Source organism: Echinops telfairi, unplaced genomic scaffold (genome assembly GCF_000313985.2).
Source record: "Echinops telfairi isolate 266 unplaced genomic scaffold, ASM31398v2 ScPeMD7_7424;HRSCAF=8462, whole genome shotgun sequence".
Taxonomy (NCBI): domain Eukaryota; kingdom Metazoa; phylum Chordata; class Mammalia; order Afrosoricida; family Tenrecidae; genus Echinops; species Echinops telfairi.
In genome coordinates, this window is record NW_022111324.1 from 36,007,322 (window position 1) to 36,018,036 (window position 10,715).

The 10,715-nt window shown below is 40.9% G+C and overlaps 1 pseudogene; it reads right to left on the bottom strand.

Annotated features, from left to right (window-relative positions):
• Positions 1-1,802: 1,802 nt before the first annotated feature.
• Positions 1,803-10,715, bottom strand: part of LOC101641534 — a 79,659-nt pseudogene continuing 70,746 nt past the window's right edge.

The window sequence follows — 10,715 nt, forward strand, 5'->3', positions numbered from 1 at the left end:
AGGGTGTCTGGGGGTCTCCCGAGAACCCAGGCTTGGTGCCACAGAACCCCGAGACATGGAGTCCTGGATCTTTAGGGCACAGGTCATGCTCAAAAGGCTGCATTGGTGAACCCTCATACAGCTCTCCACCGGGTGACCTGCATTCTACCTGAGACAACCTGTAATCAGAGGAGAGAAGTCAGAAAATGCCTGGTGTCAGCAGAAGCGGAAGACAGCTGTACCAAGAGCAGTGCAGTGTTGGTTGGCGGACAAACAAGGTCTTGGTGCATCAATGTCCCGTGTGCTCTATTATGATTCATATTATTCCGGCAATCCTGTGATGGTCATTCTGTTACTTTTTCTTATGCTTGTTTATTTTAGGGTGTATCTTGGACGTCATTGCCGTTAGGGTCACTCACTTGAAGTTGTATTATTTGTTTCTCTGTTTTTCAGTAAATGAAACCCAGTAGTGTTGAGCTTATAGGGAAAGCAAATATAACAAGGGTTTTCGATAAGAGGGAGATGATTTCAAGGAGTCCAGGAAGGAAAAGTGTGTTTGGAGACTGACTATGGGAGCAATTGTACAATTCTGTTTGATATGATTGAACTATGGGGTGATACAACATATATGTTAACCCCCAAGTTATAGCAATTTTTTAAAGCATAGATCCAGGAATGGGTTTTAGGCTTGCATTAAATCCTAGGTTCAACTTAAGAACAATTCTTGCATCATGGTCCTGCTTAATACTTTCCCCCAGGAAGGGAATGCAGAAGATACGGGTGCTGGAGCAAAATGTGTAAAGAATCTAGATGGTGCCTGGCTATCAGACAAAATAGCATCTGAAGTCGTAAAGGTTTGTCTCCAAACAAGCAGCCATCTAAGTGAGATGTCAACTAAGTGGAAGAAGCACACCAGCATCAGTCACTGAAGGATTGGAATCCATCTAATCCAAAGCTAATGGAGGATTGAGTATCAGAGTCTAAACTGTGAGCAAACCGTATGCAGAAGGCGATGGATGACAGTGGGAGCCCAAGATACATCTGTGGGATTACATAAGAAGTAAGCCTCTGGAGAACTCCACCTATCTAAAATTGAAGGATGGGAGGAAAGCAGTGCTAAACAGAGTGCTTGGGAGAGAGGAATATCAAAGATCAAAGGTAGACATCTTACCTGAATAGCTATAACTGTGTCAGTAGATCCCCCCATGAGGCAGGCTGGACCTGACCTGGTTTCCAAAATTTTCTGTATTTTTGGTTGCTTTTGTTTTTATGTACACTTGTTTTATTCATAATTTGTAAATGTTCTGGGATACCAAAAGCTTTTCTAATGTCAAATTTAAGAACAACAACAAAGATTAACCTCATCTTAAAACATCCTCTGGAATACCAAAAGTATTCCTAATGTTCAACAAAATATTTTTAGCCTCATCTTAAAACATTCACTGATCCATCTAATTCAAAAGCAGTATCACATAACAAAAGGAACATCACACAAACATGCACACACCTGCACAGTTTGCATAAAGGCCTATTTCATTATCGGTGGATAGCGCATTTAACAGTTAAAAGCATTTAAATAATGTACAGGTGACTGCATGACCGCAGCATGGGTAACTAGATAACCAGTTGAACCAGAAGGCAGCTAACAAGTCACTGTCTAAATGTTTAAAATACAGCTCTTATTTAGATCAGCCTTTGTTTTGTGACAACCTTTCGGTGGGGTGACGTGGGGTTGGGTGATGGGGGGGAAGCCTGCTGGTCACAATGAAAATATAGAAATGTATTGAGGCCAAATCTTCTGATACTCATTCCCAGAGGTCTCTTCAGCTGGACGACGCCTCCAACTCCAGGGCGAGCCCACGTTTGTGGCCTCCAGCAGGAATGCTCCTCCCGGCCACCAGAGCACACCGTGGAAGCGTCACACCGGGCCTCAGAGTCTGAGTACAGCCCACTCCACTTAAACTACAGGTGGTGACTTTTCCAGAAATGGAAACTGTGGGATCCAACTGATATTTAGCAGCAATGCCCAAACGAGGACATTTGGTACCTGGTGTCCAAGCCAAGTTTACTGACGTGTGAAGATCTTCACATATTTTTGATACAATGATCCTCCAAATTCTGTCCCATCATTGACATTAGTATGTAGCTGGAAGTCCCAAGCCCTGTAGCCCACTGCAAAGTTATGCCTTGTCAGCTTTGAACACTTGGCACTGTCAAAGATCATCTGACAACCACAAGCCAGCCCATAGCCAAAGACAGCTGATCCATGGAATGCAGGTCTGGCACAATCAAAGTCAACATCACAACCAAGGTTTATACACTCCCTCTTGCTTTGATTTTACCACTTTCCTTTCCCGTGTTTGGTGAGAAGGTAGTATCAAATGTCAACTTTAAACCTTGGCAAATCCGGTCTCCAATTGCGATGTCTGGCCCCAGAGTGTTATCAGTGTTCCATTTTTCTGTGAAAGTCAGACCATACCCACACCATTTATATTTGGTCTCCAAAGTCCGCATAACTTTACCGGTGTCTGTGTTAGATGAACCAGATGTTGGGAATTCCACACCACTGCAAGACTTGGTTTTCACATCCAATTTCACCAACCCCAAACCAAATTCTTTGTTGAGAATATCTCTGGCAGCTTGGCCAAGGTCAGCATATGATGGAGGAATGCATATTGGCCGCGCGCAGCTCTGCCACTAGGTCACCTTGGTGAGACAGGGAGTGCTACTCTGCAGCGGCCACGTGGCCCCAGGGTCCCGCCCACTTCGGGGAGGGGGCGGGGGCTGCTCGGACCATCAGCGGGGGCTGGTAGGCAAAAGTTGCCTGGCCTCCTGTCAGGCAGGGGCTAGGGGAGCCCCAGAGGTGAGGGGACAGGGAAAGCAGTTGCTGTTGTTTTGTTGTTTTTGTTTGTTCAGTCAGTGTATCTCAGAGGTGTTATGTCAATGGAGGTCACCCTCTTGAAACTGGTATACGCTCTTCCACTGCTAAATGCTTTTCCAACTCTTGGTATTTGAAACCCAGGATTGATGAACCTATAATGACAGCGGTAGAATAAGGGATTCTGGGGAGGGGTACAGTGGTGGAGGTGGGGTCCACGGAGACAACCTCAAGGAGTCCATGTGGAAACAGTTTGGAAGTCCATGTGGTGACAATTGTACACATAGACTTGAAGTGATTGAAATATAGAATGATATGATATATGTATTAAATCCCAACTAATAAAAAATAAAATGTATAACAAAACTAAGCCATTTCCTTATCTACAAAACGGGTACCTACTTTTTTTGAATTCCTATATGGATAAAATTAAATGTGTAGAAGGTACTTAACACAATAGGTGCTCATTATATTTATCACTTTCAGTTTTATTTCTTATTGTTATTGGTATTACTTTTAGTATTCTTAATATACAAATTATTTTTACATTACGTAGCCTAAGCCACACATATTACAATGCTGTCCATAAAAGCATAACACAGATGACTGCTAATGTTTGTGTTGAAGACTTCAGTTAAATGTAACAATAGGTGATGTTTGGTACAAGGCTAAACTTTAAAACGATTACTTAAAATTGAATCCGTTGCGCTGAGTATGAACACTGATGGTGCAATGGATAAAAGCTCTTCTGCTATTTGGAGGCCAGGGGCCGCAGGAGAGAAAGAGGTTCCGTTTCTGTCAAGATTACAGCCTAGGCAACCCTCGAAGGCAGCGCTACTCTAGTCACAGGGGCTCCTAGAGTCCAAATCAGCTGGGAGCGCCCAACTCTCCGCAGATCGCGTTTCTGTGAGGAGTTTGCTTCACCACCATTAGAGGGCAGAGCAGTACAGTGAAAAGAGGCCGAGTTAGAGCAGTGAATTCTCTGCTTTATGATTACGTGTAAGCCAAAAGGGGGGAGGGAGGGGGGAGAGAGAGAGAAAGAAACTCACTGCCTTGAGTTCATTCTGACTCATAATGACTGATAGGACAGAGAAGAGCTGCAGGTTTTTGATTTCTAAATCTTTAAATCTTTACAGGAGCAGAAAGCCTCATTGGTTGCTACCATACAATATTGTGCTAAGGTCACCCCATATCAACAGACACTCTTACAAGAGTTTTAAGTGAACCTTACTGGAAATTCAAATCAAGATGGAGGGAGGGGGGAATGGATGTCTCAGAGAGGTGATTACATTTCTCTTGGTGGGTAAACTGAGGAGCATCATCCCATGGGGTGGGGGCGGAACTTCACAATACTTATCTAGAATCCAAGGGGAGAATATGTCTAGTATTATGTTTCTAATCGGACACGTTTGCCCTATTTCTATCCAGCCTTTGGGGACCCAGGTTGTGTGCTCTAGACTACTGGGCCTCCAGACTTTGCCATTTTGAGGTGCCGAACATCCATCATAGACTTCACCAGAAGAGGTCAACGTGGAAACCCCACTAAGTGAACTGGGCTTTACCTCAGACTCACCTGTAGAAGATTTGAGGAACCAATGTCCGCCCTTGGTTTTAATGCTGAAACGCGTGAGAAGAGTAGATGACTGTGACCCCAAGACTGCGGGATTGGCAGCCTTGGACTTTGGTTTGGATCTCTAGCTTTGAGGGTGCCCGAGGAAAGGTGAGCCAGGACTACCATATATTTACTATTTTATTGCCCTCCATTCTGTCTTATGACATGTATTAATATGGTAAGCATGGTTTTGCTGAATGCTGTGGTTGACAGTGGAAGCCCAAAATCCATTTATAGGGCCTCTGCTTGGAATAAGACTCCACTGAATCCCCTCTGACCACAGCAGAGAACTGTGAATAGACTTGTGTGGTAGTTACATGATCTGGTGTCAATTTGAGAGGATTAAGAGGTGTAGTCTAGTCTCTTAATCAGGTCACAGCCAATGAGGCCTCTGTGTGGGCATGGCCTTCCTCTAAGACTTCTGGGGATTCCTGTATTTCCTCCTTGGAGGCAGGAAACACATTCTCTCTTGGCTCACTCCCTTGGAGACTCTCTGCTGACAGCGCTGACTCCCTACAAGACATCCCTGAGAAGAAGCCACAGGGACCCACCCTGATGTAGCCCTGGGAGCTGGAGAAACAACATGGACCTATTCTGATGCAGCCAGACCTTTGGAGCTGGAGAAGCCACGTAGAGACCACTGCCAGTGCTGAGATGCTTACAACACCACTGGATCTGGAAGACTTCCAACCCACTGGTCTGTGATCTTCCTGCATTCAGCGTCATTGCATGTGTTTCCTGAGTCTGAAGAGGACTTTATAGATTGGTGTCAGACATATGGGCAAATATCAGAACTTATGGACTTGATCTGGACTGGGCTGGGAGGTTTTCTCAATATTCAATTGCTCTTGTATATAAACTTCTTTCTCATTCACACATGAGTGTGTCTGAGAATTTGTTTCTCTAGTCTACCCAGACTCACACCACTGGCTATCAGACTGAGAGCATTATAAAGTAGATGACAAGTGTCATTAGGTTAAAATGTAATAGCTCTTCATATGTTCTCCCTTTTCATCCCTTTAAAAGTTGTTTCAGCTTGAAATATTCTCTGTTTCTTTTTCATTGGAGTTTTCTAAATTTTGTTGGGTCATTATTGCTGTTGTTTTTTATTTTGCTTTGTTTGTTTGTTTGCCACTGTTTATGTTTTGCATAATTATCTGTATATGAAATCCAACATAGGTAGATCTCTAGAGACAATAACTGGATTGATAGTTGCCTCTGAGCATGCCAGGGAAGCCCGGAGGAAGTGGGGGCTAACAACAATTAGTATGAGAATTAAATGTTCTGAAAAGTGTGATTGTGATTTTTATTGCACAGATCTTATTAATATGATATATATATAACTGTAAATCTTCCCATTTGCCAATATGATATTTTTAAGTACACTTGATACATTCACTACCGTTCTGCCTTTGGGATTTCCAAATGGCAGTGCTGTATCAGGCCCATTGCATGCGCTATACTTCACACAGTGCACTTATTCCATCATTAGTCAACTTCTTTCACCCCATCCTACAAAGTCTTTCTTCATAATCATAAGTATTCTTTTTATTATATTTCCCTATGTCCTGTTGTAGAAATTGTCAAATTTCTTTATGCTTAAGATAAACTCAACCATGGCCTACTTCTTATTAGATTTCTATATTTAGTGCTATTTGAATTTACACTGACATTAAGTTTGCTTTAAATTTTGTAACTGTGTTATATAGGCCCTGTGAATGGAGAAATAATTTTTTATTAATGCAATTTTCTCTCAAAGTAAGGTAACAACAGATGAAAGTCATTCTGGTAATTCTCATACCAAAATATGGGTTTATTATTTTGGATGCAGTATTTTAATAGTGAAGTTCTTGTTTGGCAACAATTAGCTCGGTTTTATTTCTTATTATAGCCTGGTACTGACCTGACCAGTCTTCAGGAAATATGTGCTCAAGATTACAATGGGAACAACATGTGAGAGGGTGAATGAGTCAGCACTCTTCCACAACTTTGCTCAGAAAAACAATTAATAGCTGTTTGAGCAGGTATTACTCATATCATAAGATGGGAAGCATATTTAAAAGAAAAAAGACTCCTACCAGATGCCAGCAGAGACAAGATTTACCCAAAATTAGTATATCCAAAATGCTTTTGATAAAATGATTGAAGAATAAAACACTCAGTATATTTCTAAATCGGAGTGGCAGTTCAATCACTGGAAGTTTCTTTGAGACTATCCCAGCGCTACACCCATGTCTTTCTCCAAATCACGCTGTCCTTGTGTAGTCACAGCATCTTTAGCTCTTCAGCATCACCCGGAGACAGATCACTGTGATCACCCATTATTGTCTGACCTTTTCTGGAGTGAATTGGTAACTATGCAAGTTCCTTGAGGACAGGAACCGTGTGCACTTGAGTTACAGGTGTGTGTACCTATTACTAAATATCTTTTGAACTGTTTAATTCATAACAAATCAATCTACACTAATTCACACACAGGTAAATGATAAAAGGAATTAGTTACTGCGGTGAAGTAAAATTACATTCAATGACTCTTCTCTATATAAATCCCACCAAATGTTTGGAAGGGACCATGCACGGAGGTTGTGTGAAACACAAATGGATGGGATCCATGGGCATAAAAAGGAGGCATTTCAGAATCATAAAGAGAATCTCGCGATCGTTAAGAAAAAAACCTCCAAAACACTAGAAGAGCATGTTTAAAAATCTTGTCGAAAGTGGTGGTCTGAACTCAAAGATGTGGCACAGAGCTTATGGGACCGAGCAGAGGAGCCACACCGAGCGAGGTGAAGTGGCAGGTAGGCTTCCGGCCTACGAAGGTAGAAGCCAAGAGACTATGCTGCTGAGAGTCTGAGGACCACAGGGCGAGACTTAGTTGCTGGCTGAGAAGAGACATCCCTGTTAAGCAATGACAGTACCCTTGCTGTTTCCTGAATTTGACTTGTGGTAACCTGTTAACTTCTTAATTTCTATTAACCTCCAGAATTGTGAGTTTTGTCTGGCCATTGCAATGAATTATCCAATCCAGTAGAAAAGTAGAGGATCGTGGGAGGAATTGTTGGTGTCAGGACATGGTTAGAAAGTTAGGGGGTAGAGGTCTGTCTAGCCTCTGCTTGTAGAAATTGGCATTAGACTGGTTCAGAGTTAGAGTCTCCTTCTTCCTTGTGTAACTAGAGAAAGTCAGATGTGGAATCCACAACATTTTCATGTTTACCAAATAGTTTTATAATTAGACAAAGTCTACCGACCCCTTTAGGAGACTACTGCATGTAGATATTGTTCAAGAAAAAATATTTTCACATAATTATCCATATTAGTAATTATTTTCAGACTTACAATCAGGTAATACTACATTCATACGTTTGTTAATGATCATCATGATACAGATATTTCCACAAAAAGTAATCATTATAAACTTGAAGTGACAAACACTAGTATTTACTAGCAGATTTGTAATAAGTAACAAATAATTAAAAGAAGTTGAAAAAATAAAAACATAAGCATATAAATGTTGATAGACATATGCTATTGATCTATATTTTATTTAAAAATATTTAACTATCTATAAAAATTGCTAGCATAGGTCAATAAAAACCTGCATGCCCCTTACTTGGCTTCCTCAATGTACCATAAATCTTCATTTTGCTTTACTTGAGCTTTTATTTCTGCGGGCGCGTTTGTGTGTGTGTGTGTGTGTGTGTGTGTGTGTGTTTCTAAAACTATTTGGGAGCTACCTGTATATATCACAGCACTATATTCCTAAGTACCTCAAGGCATATATTCTAAGACTCAAAGTATTCTTTTATAAAACTACCTACAGTTAACTAAGTTTAAACTTCATATAATGCCATTATCAAATAGAAAGTCAACTTTCAAATAAAACCATTATACATGTTTTTTTCCTCTCTACAATTCCACCAAAAACCCCACATTACAACTGGTTGTCATGTCTCCTTAGTCTCTTTGTTCTGGAACAGTTTTTCATTCTTTTGTATCTTTCATTTCATCACCATTTCATATCTAGGTCCAGATTACTTGTTGTACAGAAGATTCCACGATTTGTATTTGATGGTGATTAGAGTTAAAGTATCTGTACAAGCCAAACCCATTTCCAGCTAGTTGATTCTGACTAACTGTTGTTGTTAGGTGTCATCTAGTGGGTTCTGACACCCAGTGACCCTATGCACAACAGAAGGAAACATCGCGGGGTCCTGAATCATTCTACAGTTGTTCCTATGCCAGAGCCCATTGCTGCAGACACTGTGTCAATCCATCTCATTGAGGGCCTTCTTATTTTTCGCTTTCCCTCCGCTTTACCAAGGATGATATCCTTCTCCAGGGACGGTTCTCCCCTTACAATATGGCCAAAGTATGTAAGACGAACAGTCTGGTCACATTTCTTCCAAGACAGATTGGTTTGTCCTTTTACCAGGCCATGGTACTTTCAATATTCTTCTACAACACCGCTATTCAAATGTATCAATTCTTCTGATGTCTTCCTTATTCAATAGCCATCTTTCACATACATATGAGGCAATGAAGCATGTCATGGTTCGGTCAGGCAAACTTAATCTTCAAAGTAACATCCTTGCTCTTCAACACTTTAATGAGTTCTGTGCAGTAGATTTACCTTATGCACCGTGTTTTTTGATCTCTTGGCTGTTGTTTCCATGAGCATTGATAGACAAAATCCTTGACCACTTCAGCCTTTTCCCTGTTAATCATGATGCTACCTATTGGTCCTGTTGGAAGGATTTGGGATTTCTTTACATCAAGTCTTAATCTATACTGAAGGCGGCAATCCTTGATCTTCATCAGTAAGTCCTCCTCACTTCCTCCAATCTGGATGCCACATTTGTCTTCATATAATCCAGCTTCTCATTATTTGCTCAGCATAGGGATTGAACAAGTATGGTGAGAGGATATAAGCCTGACATACACCTTTCCTAATTTTAAACCATGTAGTGTTTCCTTGTTTTGTCCACACAAGTGCATCTTGATCCATGTACAAGTTCCTAATGAGCATAGTGATGTGTCTGAAATTCCCATTCTCAAGTTATCCACCATTTATTATGGTCCACACAGTCTAATGCCTTTGCATAGTCAATAAAACACAAGTAAACATCTTTCTGGTATTCTCTGCTTTGAGTCAGCTTCCATCTGACATCAATAATAATTTCACATATGAGGATTCAGGTCTCGGTCCAAATTCTATATTGAACCCAGATTGATTTTCTGGCAGGCCGCTGTCAATGCACTGATTGCAACAGTTGTTGCATGATTGTAAGCAAAAATTTACTTGTGTGCGCTATCCATGATACTGTTTTGTAGTTTGAGCATTCTGTTGGGTCACTTTTCTTTGAAATGAACACAAACATGGATCTCTTCCAGTCAGTTAGCCAAGTAACCCTTTTCCAAATTTCTAGGCATTGAGGAGTGAGTCTTGGAGCCTTTTTTTGGGCTAATGCTGTCAGTACATTAATGGCCAGCCTATATAGGATTTCTAAGGCTGTAGATTTTTTTAAAAAATCATTTTATTAGGGGCTCTTACATCTATTACATAATCCATACATATATCTGTTTTGTCAAGCATATTTTTACATTTGTTGCATTCTCAAATCAAATCATTCTCAAAACATTTGCTCATCATTCTCTAAACATTTGCTTTCTACTTGATCCTTTGGTATCAGCTCCTCATTTTGTCCTCTCCCTCCCCCCTCCCCCCTCTCTCATGAACCCTTGATAATTTATAAATTATTAATTAAAATTAAATTAAAATGCATTTATAATTTATAAATTATTTAATAATTATTTTGTCATGTCTAATACTGTCCGACGTCTCCCTTCACCCACTTTTTTGTTGTCTGTCCCCCAGGGAGGGAGTTATATGTAGATCCTTGTAATCAGTTCCCCCTTTCTACCACACCCTCCCTCCTGCTATTGCCACTCACACCACTGGTCCTGCAGGGATCATCCATCTTGGATTCCCTGTGTTTCCAGTTCCTATCTGTACCAGTGTGCATCCTCTGGTCTAGCCAGATTTGTAAGGTAGAATTGAGATCATGATAGTGGGGGGAGGAAGCATTTAAGAACTAGAGGAAAGTTGTATGTTTCATTAGTGCTATACTGCACCCTGACTGACTCATCTCTTCCTTTTACCCATATTATATATGCTCTCACTTTGGCTTCAGACACTGCTCTAGATCTGCAATTCATCTGCTGTTGTAATTCAGCCACTCGTATAAT